This window comes from Aphelocoma coerulescens, chromosome 2 (genome assembly GCF_041296385.1).
Source record: "Aphelocoma coerulescens isolate FSJ_1873_10779 chromosome 2, UR_Acoe_1.0, whole genome shotgun sequence".
NCBI classification, from domain to species: domain Eukaryota; kingdom Metazoa; phylum Chordata; class Aves; order Passeriformes; family Corvidae; genus Aphelocoma; species Aphelocoma coerulescens.
Window position 1 is genome coordinate 8,274,329 of NC_091015.1, and position 18,392 is coordinate 8,292,720.

Consider the following 18,392-nt stretch of genomic DNA (forward strand, 5'->3'; position numbering starts at 1 on the left):
TGTAAGAGGAAAACGGTGCCCTCGTTGCATGAGCACCTTGTGAGGCTTTTGTAGCTTGTACTTTGGAAGCTGTCAGAAGCCAGAGTGGAGGAAACCTTTCCCAGAGCTGCACAACATCTTTAGCTAAACATTACAATGCATTTTCTCTGTGCAGTCTGAGCAACAGCATTTCAATCACACCTATTTTTGCTTGGAATAAAAGTCAGCAAGAAAAATTGAGAAGCTTATTTACAAAAATACTCATGATACAGGGTAAGACGTTCTTTAGTCTCATTTTATCTATAAAAACAGAAATTCTATTCTCTAAGAAATTAATTCAGAAAGACATCACATGCTGTCAGGAAAACTTGTCAGCCACCCTTCCAATTCTGCACTGGCAGTGAGACTGACACATCTGTTGGTGTTTTGGTCGAAACATTTGTCATCCCAGTTATTTGCACAGTATGAATGTGTGTTAGCTATGATTTTGGTTTGTGTCTGACAAACAAGTGTACAGTTTGGGGTCAGCCATCAGTACAGAGGTTTATGTCAAAGAAAGGAATAAAAAACCACATGATTCTCCTCTCTAACAAGACCACAGTCACAGAGAAATAAGTCAAGAGGCTCAGTAGGTGCAAAAGCCAGCAGTGATGAGACATAAATGTGTTTAACTCAAGGACTACTATCTTTTCCCAACAGTTAAAGACAGTCATTATGTGTCAAGAGGACGATACTGGAAAATACATGATAGGACACATAAGATATGGACAGCTGCCAGGCCTCTGAACAGCTGTGTGGTGTATAAGAATTACTGCAGCTGTATTTAAACTAGAAATTAAATCTTTTTTTTTTTTTTAATGTGTTCAGGCTTTTCACTTATCCAAAAGGAAACATTAGCAATTACGAAATGTTTATTTCCCCACAAGACATGCTGTTTTGTTTCTGCTGTCTGTGATCTCTGATGTTCAGGAGTCATCACTGCTCATCCTTAAAACTCTGTGTATAGAGCAGGGGAGATTTGAGACATCTTCACATGCCTTGGTTATGGGAGCAAGGCATTCAAACCAAGCTTTGCACCACTTCAGGAGCAACTTGAAAAGGAATAAGGAATCAGTTCTCTCCTGGTGTTTTGGAAACACTGGGAAAGAACCTGATACCAGTGTGTGTTCAGGATCCTTATGAGGCCAAGAACTTCAAGGCAGGTTCCTGCAGCATGACTGATCCGATAAGCCTTGTGGGTGTGCAGGAGGTGGAGCACTTTTTCCCCAGCTTTGGAGGTACTTCACTCGCTCTTGTGGAAAGTTTGCTCAGATGAAATGATGCCAGATGTAGTTTTGCTTGTTTTCCAGCCTCACATACTCCTTTCCTATTTTTTTTTAACAAAGAAATAAAAGAAGACCTGCATCAAGTCAGGAGAACATACCTCATCCTGAACTTTCTCTTCCCTTCTCTATCATTCTGTGTAAGCGGAACAGAAAGCTGGGAAATACATACGTGAGCTGTGTCTAGAGAGGAAGAGAGAACAATCCCCATGAATTACACAATTATCAGCAACTTTAAATTCCTCAAGGGACACCATGTTTTGTGTGTGGCAAGGTTGGCTGTTCACTAAGGCCAGTCAAGGAATGGGGTATTGGATGTCTTCCACAGTGTGGCCATAGAGTTGCTGGTTCCCATGCAAGCTGTCAGCTTTATTACTGCTGGAGCCAAACAAGATAGGAGTAGGTACCTGTGGTTTTGGAATGAAAATTCTTGGGTTCTTCCTACAAAGCCACATCTACGGCATGTGGTTTGGCTGGTAACTGTGGATTCTGATTTGTATGCAACCCTGTGGACACTTCTAATTTAATGTTTGTATGAAAGGCTAAATCTGCGGCCACTTTTAATTGGAGGAGATTTCCGGTAAAGTTAGTCAACAATTTTTGTTACTGGAGGGAGAGTACAGAACACCTGTTGTGAAAATAGATGGTAAAATGTTTCATGTTTTATTGTAAAAATTAAATTCAGATTTTTTAAATTCAGATTAATTCTCAAATTTTCTTTTTCTGTTTTTCATTTCTCTCCTGGTTCTTAGGGTTAGGCCCACTGAAAGGCAGAGGAAGGAGGTTGGAGACATTGGAGACCCAAGCTTGCAAGGCAGCACTGTCTTTTTCAGGTCTCCTCTTGAGTCCATATAAAATTTTGTTGTCATAACATCCATAGTAAGGAGATCCTAAGTTCATTCTCTGCTTGTTTTGAACACAGATCCTATAAGGTTCCAGGAGTACTTTGGTACTGATGCATTCTCCTGCCTGAAATCCTAAGCAGTACTTTTGATGAGATCTGGTCAACAGACAACTAAACCTAATTCTTCACCATTGATGGCATTCATACCTTGCAAATGGAGTCTGCTACTTTTTATCATGTTGTAATAGACCTCCATCTCTTCTGTAGAAGGGTAAATGGTCTCAAATCAGAAAGATAAATAGAAGATAAAGTTAGTCTTTTAGTTCACAATCATGTAAAAGATTTTACAGTCTAAATAAAAAGTCTCGCTTCAGTCAGCTATGAGAAAGAGCAGAAGTAAAATGGATTATTTACTCTGGAGTGGCATTAGGTTTTCTAGATTACAAGTACTGAAATTATAAATGATACCTGTGAATAATGTCTAGTGAGTCAGGAAGAATGGCAAAAAAATCTTGGATATTCACATGGCTAGAAATCTATAAAAGATTAAATTTCAATAAATAAAACCATTTTTCTTTTGATAATTTCAAGTGCTTTGTTATGGCTCTAATAATTTTTTTTTCTCCCTGCTGTAATTAGCTGATTTTAAAGATGTGCAAACAAGCTGCCACAAGTGTTTGGCTACTAAGTAAAAACTGTGCACCTTCTTATCCATCAGTAAATGTAAGATCCTTTACTTCCAAGAGGGGGAATTCAGAAGAGGGATAGGCAACCTCAAATTACCACACATTTATAACCATGTGCAAGTCTCCCCACAGGCAGTTACCACAGATGAGCTAAATTACTGCAAATTCAGGCTCCAGCTTACATCATATTAACCACAATATGTGCCTATCTTTACATTTTAAAAACTTAATTTCTACCCAGAAGACATTCAATTCTTATACAGAGATGTTAAACTGAATTGTTTAGACAGCTGGAAACAAACAAAACATCAGTTTTTTGTGAACTTGAGAAATTTGTGGATTCCACTCCTTTTATCAAGAAAGTCTTGGCTTCAATCACTCTTTAATATCCTACTGGCATTTCTTCCCCCAAAGCAATTCTTTACAATCTCAAGGTGAAATATCTTTTTCCTGTTGAAGTCAGTGGAAGAATATGGTTTGATTTCCATCAGGAATTCCTGTCAGTTCCTGAATATTTAGAATATTTTCTCATTCTTCTCCCTATAAAACTCATGCTACAGTTTAAGACATCCCTTTTCTAGTGCTCACCTGAAGACTGAATCTCACAGCTCAGGAGTGTGAGTTCAATTAAGGCTGCACATTGGCAGTTTTGTTTGTAAGCCATACCATCTGCACCTGAAGTTTTTATTTTCTTCTGAGCTATGTAAAGGCTTTTGACTGCAAATCCACCCCTCACTTGGGGAATTCCTGCAGGACACTCTGCTAGAAGGAAATCACTCCACCAGGACAACTAAGGCAGTTCACAGTTGGAACTGTTAGGAAATGACCAATGGGTTTTCACAGTCCATCTCTGAAAATGGGTTTGCACTGCTCACGTGGCACACAGTCTCCACCAGCAGGTAACCTAACATCCCTGTGCAAAGCACTGGACAGCAGATGGGCAGGTACTGCCTGGTTGTTATTGGTGGCCCCATGCTGACTTGATGAAAAGTAGATCTGAACTTCATTCTTCAGCAAGTTTCTCCCCCATATGCCAGATGACAGTGAATTCTTTTTATCACCTCAGTTAAATGCACTCTTGATCAATAAATTCAAGATTCTGATCTATCTGGGAACTCTTCAGTTCTAGTGGCCACATTCAGTGATTATTGTGGGAGCCATCTCCAAAGCTCTTTTTTACCACATGTTTTTTCATTCCCAGGAGAGACAATCTATATTTTTTAAACAGGAGGCACTAATCCTAGAGTCATTCATGCTGGGCAGGAGCTCGAGAGGGCTCTGATGCAGCCACTGCTAAGAGGAGAGTGAGGGCAGCATTCAGACCTCCTTCAGAGACTTAGAGTGAAAGTTATAAAACTGAAGAAAATTTGGGGATTTACTATCATCTCCATATAGTCATCACCTGGCTAATGGCATTTTAAAAATAATACAGGCTCATGAATCATAGATAATATACCTGTGTACTTGCCAAGCCAGTTGTTACTTTGATTCACTTTAATAACCCGTTTTTGCTCCGTTTTTTTGTATTTTGCTGTTCACCTGCTGTCTTTCTCACATACATGGAAAGAAAGAAATGAATTAAGTAGAATCAGTCTCTGCAATCACAGCTGAAGCCTCCTGAGCTGAAAAATGACTCATATTTATCTGCTGGCATCTCTCCTCGCAAATCTCCTGCAGCAATATTTCTCAAATTCTCTGCTAATTGAGCCATTTTCTGAATTCTAACAGTGAATGGGACATAGTGAGGCAGAGACCAACTAGTATATGAAATTTGTCATTAGTAGGAATGGCAGTTTTCCTAACAGATTTTTGACAAAGGTATATTGAAAGCACAGTTGAAGAAGTGAAATTTACTGCAAGCCTGCATGAAGCACTGACCTTCATGCTACTCAGTACTAAGCCAAGAAGCAAAGATGTTAAAATACAATGGAGGGCTTAAGTAGAAGTGACTGTAATTAAAAATATATACTGGATTTGGGAAATTCCTGGGTATGGTTTTAATAAAAACATTACTGTGTTGCTGATATTAAGATTTAAATCCCTTAGAAAATCATGGACATACACACATGGTCTAGTTCTCTAGACAGCTAAAATGACATGTTCTTCTTCTCCTGCATTATGTATCCAGCTGCATTGTCTTTTCCATTTTGCTTTTGTAGAGCTTAATTCCACAACCTCATTTTTTTATGGTCTATTAGTATGGTGCTGCAGGTGCTCATCAAAACCTCTCAGTGTCACTAAGAGCGCCGATGACCTATGAAAACTCATCAAGGATAAATTTGGGTACGACAAGGCTGTTTTACACCTGTGGGCAGAGAATTCCTCCCTGACAGCTAGAAGACTCCAATAATGCCAAATGACAGCCTGCATCCTTTCTGCTAGAGGAAAAATTGCAGTACAGTAAGAAGTGTGAAAATCAAACTGAACTGAAGAAGAACATAAAAATCATTCTGCTGGGTTAAAGAAAATGTCTGTTGTGCTCAACACTGTGCTGGTATCATTAGCTGGTTGTAGGTGCCAGCAGAAAGCAGATGAGAAGAACAGTGCCTATTCCTGAGCTGTGTGCCCTGGCTGTGCCAGTTTTCAGGTTAGAGGATTCCTGGGACAGAGGATTCAGCTGTTTCTCGGTGTTTGATGGACTTGGCTAATGGCCTTTGTTTTATCTGCTTTGTATATTTTGCATCCAGAAAATCTCACTGCAGCAAGTTGCACAGTGTAACAATTTGGTAAGTGAAAAAACCCTTCATTTTATTTGCTTTGAATGTTCTCATTAGTGATTCCTCTGTGTCCATCAAGTTCTGTTTTATCAGTAAAGACTTATCATTCTTATTTACTTTTCCCATGCAAAATTTAAGAATTATATGGATTTTATGATTGGGTTTGATGTTCTTAAAGGTCTTATCCTATCTAAATGGTTCTATGATCCTATGAAACTCTTCTTTTTTTTCTTCTTAGTGTCAGCAAAAAAGCTCCTATTCAAGCTTACTGGTATGACTTTTCTGGACAAAAGTGTTTATACACATTCTGACAAGAGTAATTTTTTCCCTTCAATTACACCATTATGATTTAGAAGAAGGAACAAATCTATGGAGGTAAAGTCAGAGGAAAAGATGGACAGAGTTTATTTAAACTCTCATCAGCTTTCTGTGTTCATCTGATCCATATCTCTGATCATGTTGCAATTTATCCCACAGTAGCTGCAAGGGGTATTTTCCACATCACTTTTAATACTGAAGAAAAAAGTCCTGACTTGCTTTTAAACATACTCCACCTTTCTTTTTATGACTCTGTGTATATTCACACAGCTACACACCCCCTAAACTGAAAAAAATATTTTTTCCTCTTTCATCACAGCCTTGACTATGATACGTTAGTTTTACATCCTTGGGTCTCAGTTTTGCAATTGAATCTCATAGTGGAGATGGTCTTGGATTCTGCAGTTGGATGGGTTTTCAATTGACTGGATCCATGTTTTTAATCTTGCACAATGACACAATCACTTGTAGGGGCATCTATTGGATGCACAGACAAAAGTTTCCCTGGTCAATGAAGCCTCCTCAGGTGTCACCTTTTGCTGTTTCCTCATGTCTGGAGCCATCCTTTTCCCCATGCAAATTCCTGGTGGAAGTTTTTCTTCCACACAAACAAGGTGGAAGCTTGCCATGTAGGAATGCCATGTCATGATACCATTGAGGACTAGGGACACTCAGCTGCAAGGAGGATAAACTTATAGCTCTGAAAAAACTATGGCATTTTTCCAGATAAGCAGCACCAAGTTTTGCAAGTTTAATGGTTTTGTTCTTTCCATTCTGGTGGAAATTACGGTGTTTCTTTCAGAATATTGGATACCTACAGTATTTCCTCCTGTAGCAAGAAACATATCTATTTGGAGGTAATATCTATTTTTAATATCTATTCGGAGGTAAAAGAAAAAAACCCCTGTGATTACCTGAGATGTTTGCAGATGGTCTGCAGTTACTTTTGAGGAGTTGGTTTGCACTTGATTGTTTGCATCTGTCACTGATGTATAAAGATAATTAACAGTGGGTCCTTGGTCCTCCAAACCCACAGCCCTCAAGAGACTGTTCAAGCTGTCCCTTGTCAACTACACACAGAATATTTAGATTGAATATAGGGGTAGATCTCAGCTGCTCAATATTGTCCACAGATCTTCCCGGCAGCCAGGCTCTTCGGACATTTTCCCCAAGATACTCTCTTGTGGAGGGTCACAAAAATGGGCCCCACTCACCTCTCACAAGCACCACAGGCTGTGCTGATGATGCCTTTTCCTGGTCTTAAAATCAAGAGTCAAACACGGTTAGAAGGGAAAAAGGGCTTTTACTTTTGGATTTATTTTAAGGATCCTTAGGTGCATCCAGGTCAAATGCACCTCAGTGCACGCCCACCAAAGATCTGGTATCACATTATAGGTCTTATGAATTAGCATATCTATCAAAGATTCCCCAGTGAGAGGCTCAAGTGAGCCCCCCTCCCCAAGGAACCTTCCCCTGGATGGTTCTATCTTGGTTTACAGAATGTGTCCTGGAGAGGACCTTGGGCTCTGGGGCACACTGATCCCTAACTACGAAGCTTCTAAAATGTTTAGTCTCCTAGCTTAAAAAACAAGTCCAAGAATGTAGGCAAAAAGCACTAAGAATACAGAAGCTGTAAAAAGGTATAAAAGGGGTTTAAAAGAAAAGGCAGAAAATCATCATGGCATCACCAATGCCTCCAGACCTTGGAACCAGGGTAAGGTCCTGGCTGCAGTTGTGTGACAGGCTTGTCTTTGCATGGCTATGGCAAATATCTGGATCTCTGGGGTTGTTTTGAGGAACAGCTCAGCACAAATAGGGAAATTTACTGCTTGGAAATGGGTTTTGCAACAAGAGGCTTTTACTGTTGGTACATAGCAGAGATGCAGGGCTTGCTGCTACCCCATGTGCTGTGTAGAAAGCTTGGTACTGCAGATTGAATTTTTGCTGGTGAGAGCAACGGTCTCTGATAACACATTATGTAACACCCTCACTCTCATCTCACTTAGGCAAAAACATTATCAGCTGCAATGGTGGCTGGGTATTTTCTCCAGACACCAAAACCAAAACTAACGTGAGTTTTGTTATCCAGGTGACATATATAACATGATTTTAAAGGGCTTGGAGCATTTAAGAGAGGATAAATTAATTAAATACTGCATTATTAGCCCATGGTGGACTGTACTTGTCAAAATTGGTTGAATATCCAAATTAAGATGAAGCTAATCTCTGCATGAGCCTATAAAAACCTGTTCCCAACAAGCCTTCATAATAAATTCTTTGCACCAGGAAATATGACTTAAATTGTTTTAAAGCAATAATGTTTAGGTAAGTAAAAAAAAGTTTCCTGCTGTGAGATGTTTTATGAACAAAATTAAATATAAAACCATATTATTAAATTCTGTCAAAAAGGTATTAATCTTGTTACTCTGGCATTGGTACCTCAGTTCTCCATAATTATGGATTAAGACTTTTGAGACAAAAATATAATGTAAAAGGTGGTTTTCACAGTTCCTGAAAAAGAATATAAAACTTGAAAGTATAAACCTTTAGACTTGCAATATGTCATTCTATTATTATTATTATTGACCTATTATGCGCTGCCTTTATGATCAGCATTGTGTAAAGCTCAGCGTGAATAAATACAGTGCAAAAATGAATTCATGAACTATGGAATCAACCCCACACTACTTGGTAGTATGAGATGATACAACACAGAGATATCTGTGTGTGCTGAGGTTAAAGAAAACTCCCCCATGAATTTCAGTAACTTGTATGTGGCTGACCAACTGTTGTTGATCACATTGTTGGAAAAAAAATTAAACACCTTTTAAAAAGAGAGGATGTGGAAAAGGAAAGTCTGTTTATCCCAGAAAAAGGTGCACGGAAAAGTCACAGATTTTGAAGACCACAATATTGGTCTCAGAATATGCTCCAGTGCACACAAGAACTGCTGTAGCACAACAGAGAATAAACTCCATGATTTCCACAAACCCCAGTTTTATGGGAGGGAAGGAAAGTTGAAACATTATCAGAGATGCCCTAGATAGAACCAAGGGTTTTAAGATCTCTGCAGAGGATTTTTTTTGCCATGGTTAACTGTCCCTCGTGATCTTTTCTAATTTCCCCACTACAACTAGTAAAAGCATTCTGAAGGTTTAGTACTTTTCCTAATTGGATTATCTCTGAATGAATGTAATAGGTAAATGTGCCTGTTCTACTACATGAGCATCATAAGTCTTTCACTCCTCTCTGTAAGTCATTGTCATTGGATCAAAACCCAAGAATTCAGTCAGCAATATTTGCTATAATCCAGGTCATTTATTCAGATTATTTGTTGGTAGCATGGCGTGTTTGGGTTTTATTACAGTTTCTTTATACTCTGAAGCACATGCAGGCAGCCATTAAGCATGAAACAGTGCCCAATCACATTTATTATGTCTGGTATCTACTTTATGTTGGTAATTCACTAAGACACAAGCAAAATAAACTCAGCAAATGTGTAATAAACTGGACTTTTCAGATATTTTCCTTCCAGCACTGTGGAAGACTAAATTAGTTTTAGAGTCTGTCACCTTCAAGTAATAGCTCTGTAATTAATTCAAAATGGCAGCTTTCTGGTGGTGGTTAATAAGTCTAGGTAGAATGATTTTGTTTAATCAGTTTCACAGAAGGTATATGACCACAATACACATTTTTAGACATAGGATTGACAGGGACACTTGCTTTTAACCTCTGTATATATGGCAATAATCACCTTTTCACACCACCTGGTCTGCCTTGAACTCTCCAATCCTATATGGGAAGACATCCTGCACTGCAGTTAATATTGCATGTACTGTTTGTTCAAGCAGAGAAATACAGAAAATTGTGCTCGCTGAGATGGGAACATCAGAAATTATATAAATTCTGCAGTGATTTACAGAATTTTAAATATATCTTGACATTACGTCATTAATATGTGATGGTTGTGAAGCCTTTGGAAACTTCTGCTTGACAACACACAGATGCAGAAATCTGTATAAATATGTAAATGTCTGAATTTTCATTAGATTTTTTTTCCCAAAAACAAGCTTCCGTTACCATTCCTTTCCAAAACTCTTCCACATAAAGCACATAAGTGTTGGGAGAATGCATACTGTAATTTGATTAAAAGAAATTCTTTTCTTTAAGAACCTTTTAGTACCTTTTCTTTAGTTTAGAACAGTGAAGGTACTTCAGAGACCATAAAATCTGGGGATGTAAATGCTCAACACAAAAATTCAGGAACCTATGGAGGAGTTTAGACTATGGTCTTCACCATAATAAAAAGAGCTATCAGCTTAAGGCCCAGAGTCAGCTGCAGCCTTTCCCTGCAAGGGTGACTTGTTTTAGTGTAGAATTTATTACTTCTTCCTGTTGTTTACTTCAAATCTGAGGCACCACTCTGCCATCCTCACCATCTAGATTTAAAAAAAAGAAACCATTTGTATTCAATGGGGTGGATTTCAGAGGGCACAAGTGAAAAGGAATTATTTGAGTGTTGATGAATCTGTGAGATTCTTTGACCTTTGATGTCTCTAAAGCAGAAGCATTGGTTCTTTCACAAAAAAAAATATGTCTCTGGATGCTGTATACAGAGAGAGGACTGGGTGGGTAATGATTTAAAATTTACCTACTTTGCCCCAGCTTGGAGACACAACTTGATATTGTTCAGATCAAGCCACAGTTCAGAATTTGTTTTTAGTTCTTGAAAACACAGCTAAAGTTTGTTTGGCTTTATTTACATTTGTTTAAGTTTTCTTCCTTGGGGGAAAAAATGGTATTGGAGAAAACTCAAAGAAATGGTTTTTTCTGAAGATCTTTACATCACCTCACATTTTGGTAGTCATTCAGAGTGCCTAGAGATCTGTCAGTGACTCAAGAGGAAAAAGGGAGGTGACTTTGCCCATTTCTTAAAGTAACATCTTTTATCAAAATTAGTTCACTGGAAACAGCTGAAGGTGACAGTATCTTAAAAAATAAATTAAATGTGTCTAAAAGTCAGCAGGAGCTGAAAGCCAAGCTGATTCCTGAAGAAAAGGACACTCTGAAATGTCATGTACAATTCTTTCACGTTTTGAAGACCAAAGAGAAGAATGTAGCTGGGATATGGTCGAAACAGTCACCCAGCTACAGTTTCACCAGCTTTGTGCCTTCTTCTAAAATAACTCTGAAAACCAAACAGTGGGGTAGATAGAAGAGGAAAAAATAACTTCAAATATTCAAATCTTTCTGTTAGAACATTTTGTTTAAATTTTACTCTTGAGCCATTGGGCATCAATTCAGTATAAAGCATGTTTGCTTCACTGCCACCTTCTTTAAAAATGCTCCGGTATTTAGCAGATGGAAACTCAGTGTCTGTGGCAACTTGCAATTAGCTCCCTGCTCCATTATTGCCTTTGCTTACACAGAGAGAGGAACTGAGGGAATGGAGGTGTGGGGCAGGCTATAGATGTGTGTTTTTAAAAATCCAAACTCTCAAAAATGCCTGTTTGGAAAGTTATGACAAGAAGAATATATATTACCTATGGCTAGAATTTAGGAGAATAATTATTGTCTAAATGCTTAGGATTATTGTGCATACTTATTTTTGCATGAGTTCCTTTTTAATTTTGCATTGGAAATTTGAGAAAAGATAATGTTCTGCACTGGAAAACAATGCAAAAATTGTTCAGGGCAAAGCGATTTTTTCAATTCCCAAGGAGTGTAAGAAGTGTTTGGATTTGTATTTGCAACCAGTGCTCACCAGTTTACATTTACAGTGTCAAAAGACCTAAACTGAATTTTCCTTCTCCATATATCATCCTTGCCTTCATCATGATAACCTGATCTCCCCATCTTTATCTCTCAATCTCCACAACTGCATCTTCCTGGTTTTGCTGTTTCAGTCACTCCAGGTCATCTTGTGTTTTCTTCTTCTTGGATTTTGCATTGTTAGGAGTTCTCCCACCTTACTGGGTTTTCGTTTTCCAGACCATTGAGACAGAAAATAACAGGAGTCACTGGCCGTGCTCTCCTGCACGGTCTGTGACTCCAGACCAGGGTGTCTGGGTGCTCACCAGGGCAGTCACCACCTCTGTCTGCCCCCAGGAAGAACTATACGGACACAAGAACGTGGCTGAACCCAGCAACACTTCAAGCACTGAAACTTGCTGATCCATACTGACAATAGCCACTAAATCACAGAAAACTTATTGTTGGGAGGAACTGCTGTGGTCACCTTGCCTAGCTTCTGCTCAGCTTACAGGTGTGGTTTTGTCTTAAGCTAATGGACATTTTCTAGTTTCTGGGCATGACTTGTGGACCAGAAACTGGTTCCAACAAGGGTTTTGCATGCAGCCACCCTGCTCTGCAGGCTAAGGGAAATTAACTGAATATGGACTCCTTCATGCCAGAGGAACTCCAAGTTAAGGCTTTGTGTCAGGCCCACTTAACTGATTAGTATGAAAGTAACCTCTGTTGATGCTGTTGATGCTGTGTACTTGCCATGTATGAAAATAAGTTGCTCAATGTCAGTGCTAGCTTTGCAGTACTATGCCACCAGTCACTTGACATCTTCCACATTGTCTGAAGAAGGAATCTCTATGAGGCAATGCAATGATCCCTGAGTTAAAAAAAAAAACTCTCTCATATGGGATTAAACTATCCAGTACATTTCCTTCTTCACAGGAGAACAGAAAGCAGACTGCTTTCACCTCAGGACCACATCAGTGCTCCCTGTGCCTGTGGTTCTGTTTAACCAGTCAGCACATTTGGGTTGGGGAAGGAATTTCTCTGCTCCCCAGGCAGAGCTGGCAAGGACTGTCAGGGGTTTGGGTGGTGTCCTCCTCAGTGCAGGCTGTGGTCATCCAAATCACCAGGCTGATTTAAGCCCTGAGCTACATTTTTTTCTGATCCATCTTAACAGCATCAATCTCTGTGGCATGGCCAATCTTTTAACTGGCTTTAGGTGGTTAACAAGTGATTGTATCTGTGCATGCAAAGCCAACAGGCAAACTGCATCATGGCCTGGATTCAGCACACAGGTTGGTCTGTGTATTCCTCTTTTTCTGTTCCCCAGGCACCCTAACTCTCTGTCATTACCAGCAGAAATGAAATTATAAACTTTTAAGGGCAGCTGCTACATCTTACCCTATTCTTAGAAATTCTGTACTTATATCTAACCCTCCATATGATATTTTTAACAGCAAGGAGCCTAACTTTGCCTATTGAAAATTTATTGTGATTTTTTTGTTTGTTTTTTTCCAGGGAAAATCTTGCCTTTTCAGTAGTGGTCATGTTTCCATTAATGCATTTTTCCTTGAGAATGTTTCTTGGGGACAAAGTGGAACTTCTCATGAAGAATATTTTCAGCTGGAAAAGTCTGAATCGTTGTAATTGATAAAAGATTAAAGCACAAGTAAGAACAGGAATGAAGAGTGACATTTCAGTAGAAACCTGCAACTCCTCAGTCTTCTGCGTCAAAATTCAATATCTGAACAATTCTGAACTTTGGGAAAAGAAACTCAGCAATTCATTTCATGCAGCAAACTGATACATTTCTCCAGCAGTGATGCTATTAGCAATTGCCCCTATGAGAAGCAAGTGTATTGGCATTTTTCCTGTATTGTTTATCATGATAATTTCTAGAAACACATCTAGGTAGCAAAACATGCCTGGATAATGCCAGGTTAATTATGATATTGCTCAGTGTTGTACCATGTAGGAATACCCAGCTGTCTTTCAACAAGCCTGTAAAAGATTAAAAACACATAAGGCAGCACGATGTGCTGGCACAGCTTGACTGCTTTGAATAGAGAGAATCATTTAGGTTGAATTTGGGTGTCACTGCATGAAATTGCATAATACGATGCACAAACAAACCCTCGGAGTTTTAGTGGCCTAGTTAGGGTGGTACAGTGATACCAGCAGAGTTATGCAACCAAACCAGGAATGCAGAAAGCTCCCACAGTGCCATTTCTCCTGAAACAGCAGATGCTCCTCCTTGTGTATAATGTACCCTCCTGGAAGCACATTAAGCAAACTATGTTATCAGTGCATCCTCGTGCAGGAAGGCAGTTGAAGTGGTGCTGCCTGGTTTTAGGAGCGTTCCACCTTAAACATGAGTGGTGAGGGAGATCTGAACCTGCTGGTTTCAAACTGAATATTTTTGGGATTCATGTCCTTTCCATCAGCACGAGCACCTGTACTCCTCTACTAGGCAATTTCCTATTCTGAAAACTTTTTTTTGGTAAAGTGACAGCTCTTTTGCACTTGTACCTTTTGCCCTTACAATATTCGCAATATTACTTTCCACAAAGCGTTCAACACAGTGGGCATAATGAATTTATCCCATCTACTCTAATTAAAATTGGCTGCATTGTCAATGTATTTTTCCTTTTTTCCTTGAGTCAAGCAATTATTATGAGATTGAGAATCGTTATTTATTTCTGAAAGGGCTGTCCTTGAAATTACTTCAAGAATCCATTTATGTGATTTGAATTTATCTTAAATATCCTGAGAACTGTCAACCAAAGTGATCAAATCTGTCACTTACAGTGTTTTTCCCATTCTGTTAAAAAATAATAAATTACTGTTTGTCTTTCATGGTGCTGGCTATTTTCAGGTTGTCATTTGCTGATGACTGTTTTATTTATCTAAAATCTATCAATTCTTTCCCCTGTCTGCATTAGTTCTCTTATTTTTGACATTTTAGACATCTGGTTATATGTGTGGTAACTTTTGTAGTTAAGATTTTATAATGTAATTTTCTTCCACAGGTTTTACTGAGCTTTGAAATCAACTGCAGTGAAACAGGAATCCTGTGGGCACTGAGTGGTACTTTCTGCAGTGGGTGACTCCAGGTCCAATATGTTCTTTGGGTCATAAACATGGCCCAATCCTACAAATATTTATATGCATAAAAACTAGTGGGACTGGGAGAAATCCTTATCCCACTGAAGTGAATGGAACTCAGAGAGAAATGTTCATTAATCCTTTGGGGGGCTTTAAAACACCCAAGGCTAATCTGTATGTGTATCTCTCTTTGTTGATTAGCTTTGCTTTTTCAGAAGTCCCTACCTTGACAGTGTTTTATAAAATAGTTTCATTGTACTAAGTCACAGAACAGAATTCATAGCATATATAGGATGCAAAAAGTATTTATGCAGAAAACAAACAGCTGTAGAGAATGCCTTAAATTTTATAAGCTATTTATTGTCTGGTAGACAAACTACACTCACATGAGGAGCTTTGGAGCTGGGCCACCCCACAGTGAACAATGGAAGACAATGCTGAATACTCAGATTATATTAAAATACATATAATAAATAAACTATTAAAAAGCAAACAAACAAAAAACCCTACACTGTGGGACAGCGCTGGGATTCAAATCTCTTCCAGATAAAAACTCAGAATCATACCAGCTTGGTTATAAAATTTCCCAAGTTTTCTCTATTACTGGTACACTTGTTCTTGGGCTTTCCCTCATAATATCCAGTATTCTGGATTTCCATCAGCTAGCTGGAGAAAAATGCCAATCCAGACATTCCTAGGAAGAGAAGGCCATAAAAAATCTTTGGGATCTGGTCCAAATCTCACATACATCTCCAGTGTAGTCCAATAGAGAGATAATTCAAGGTTGACTTGAACAGCCTTTTCTTACTCTTGGTCTAACAGCATCATAGTCATCTTGCTCTAATTGCAAGTCATTTAATTACCTCCTTAGGTTCTGCCTCAGGTATTTAACATGTTACACATCTACAAGGGGCCATCCCATAAGGTGGCACACAGTGAGAGGGTTTCAGTTGTTCCTTTTGTCCTTTTTCTGCTGCTATTTTTCATCTATCAAATTGAAGTCTTTTATTTACTTTGATTTGCCTCTGAGTCCAACTGAGTCCAATAGAACATGATATTGAAAGATTCTTTTATGGCCAAATGAAGGTCTCTTATCCGTAAAACTGATGCAGGAAAAATGAATTGTTCTTTGGGTGGCTGAACTGGTACACAAGTTGCTATGCCTGTAGTTCCCATGGACACAGCTGGGCTTAGGCAGTCTGACATAGACCTCAGCACTCCATTTCCCAAACAAAAGCCTGGCCACACCACATTATTGATCCTTTTGGTCCATGGCTTGTTTCCTGTGGAAAATAGACATAGAGGATGCAGGGGGATGTGCCAGGGTATTAGTTCAACAGGGAATCCAGTGTTACCCAAACATTCATCCAGGATAAAAGCCAGCTGGGACAGTTCTAGAAATTCTAAGCTAGTGCTTACCTTTTCTACCAGGACCCTTGCATCCCTCTTGGCACAAATACTTGATAAGATTCTGTTCTCTTACATGTTTCATTTTCTAGATCTTTAGGATAATGGATTAACAGCTGGCAAACTGCTGCAGCAGTAGCTCTGTCCCTCTGAGGGATTTATGTAAATTCCTCCAAATCTGGCATGAGCAGCTCAAGTATAAACCTTCTGCCTATGTGCTATGAAACAGCAGAAGTTGTAAGTTTAAGCTTTCAAGACACGCAAATGACTGGGTTTAGAAAACCTTGCTGAGAAGATTCATAGACATACTACAGATTTTTATCCATACATAAGCATTAACATGTATGCTCAATTCCACAGCTTTATTCTTGATGGAGTCTCTGCTCACCTGGGATATGTTGCTGGCTGCACTTATTTTGTAAGTTATACTTAAAACTCAGCATAAGAGACAAACCATGAGAGAACGGAAGAAGCAAGGGTGGATTTCTATGTTTATTCAGCCAATCAGCTTTTTAAGAAAATATCTTTAATACATGACAAACATACAGTTTGTTAGTTTTCCCCACAGATTACTCAGAGCACATGGGCTTTAATCTGATTTGACAGCCTTGTGATATTTTCTGCCATTCTTGTTCTTAGCAAAGTGCTCTAAAAATGCATCCATAATTTATTTATGGGACCTTCTTTAACCCTTGAGTAACTAGAATGTACACCATACCTTTCATCCTTGAACTGTCAGTGCTGATTGTGGAAAGTGCCATCAGACATCTCTGAGGTGAAGCAGATGAGCATTACTCTTTCTTTCTAAAACAGTAAATAGTGAAGAAGACATTGTTTTCTTGTCAGAATGCTGAAGAAGAAATATCAGAACCTTCTACCACATTACCTCTCCACAGAAAAATTCACTAGCATCATGAAGACACACAGCTATTAATAATTTTGTGAGATACTTTAATTTCTAACAAAGGAAAATCCCAGGACAATCTATTTTTATCTGTACCAAGAGCTATTTTTTCCCACTAAAAACATACTGAACTCCTTTTAACATGAATATACCATTACAAATTCAATTCAGAAAGCTCTTCATAATGGGCACACTTCATATCTCTTGCAGAGCTCTTAACTTCTCTTCTGCTTTACTTGCCTCCCACTATATTTAGATTTGTTGTAATTATTTCATATCAAGTCTTCCATTTCTGTGATGCCAGAAGTGACTGTTTGCTGTAAGTAGTTTTATTACTGAACTAGATGAACTGGTAATAAAAGGAGTAGCCCCAACTTTGATGCATTTATTTGGATCTGGATTTAGCCTCTCCATCTTTTATATAATGATAGGGTATTTCCCCTTCACTTTGAGCTGAGAAATATTAACAGATGAGCACTGTGTCCTACATTCCCGTTTGTGCTACATTCCTACCCCAGTGCTGGGTGGAGTTGTAATGCAAACTTAGGTTTCATAGACCCACAGAACTGTTGAAGTTTTAAGGGATCTGTATAAGTTATCTAATCCAACCTTCTCCTTCAAGTTCAACTCCCCTGAACCCCCTACTACAGTTTGAATTGAATACTCGCTGTCTTTACTCTGGGTATTTTTTACCTCCTGTCCTGTCAGAATTTCCCGTTTTGCAATCTGTGTTCATTGCCTTCTGCCTCCTTGCTGTGCACCCCCAAGAGGAATCTCACTCTATCCTTTTTTGGATTCTGGGAAGTGTGTCCTTCTGGCCACATGGAAACATCTGGAGTTATTCACACCTCTGGATGTTCTCATGCATGGCTGATAATCACTGATCAACCCTGCAAGTGAGGAGGTGTTTGTGTCACCTTGGCTCTGCTCTGGTTTTGCAGTGTCTTTCACAAAAGTGATGTTAGCCTGCAGGCATTTCCATCCTGTGCCAAGTGATGATGGCTCCCATGAGGAAGATTTGAGCCCAGTTCAGATACAGCCTGCTCAAAGCTTCCTGTATGCTGTGCAAGCACAGGTGCTTGGGACACTGACTCTGCATGTTTTGGGAAATCTCCCCCCATCCATGGGAGACGTTCTCAGAGGTCAGCTCAAGCTATAGATTGAGGGTTGTGCAGACTATACAGTTTAAATATGGCAGCAAAGAGTTTGGTCCCACAAAATACATCCAATTACTTTCATTTAAGCAACACACTTGCCCTCTTTTTTCCACAGGTGTCACATTTTAAACTCATGGCTGGCAGGCAACAGAACATTGAACTCAATAAAAGAAGGAATTCTGGAAACCCTAATTCTGGAAACCAT

The 18,392-nt window shown here is 39.0% G+C and overlaps 1 long non-coding RNA gene across 1 annotated transcript; it reads left to right on the forward strand.

Moving 5' to 3' along the window:
- Positions 1-5,502: 5,502 nt before the first annotated feature.
- LOC138105600 (uncharacterized) lies at positions 5,503-14,424 on the forward strand. Its single transcript, XR_011148554.1, has 3 exons — positions 5,503-5,557; positions 11,975-12,131; positions 13,133-14,424. It is a non-coding gene; the product is annotated as an uncharacterized lncRNA (long non-coding RNA).
- Positions 14,425-18,392: the final 3,968 nt, after the last annotated feature.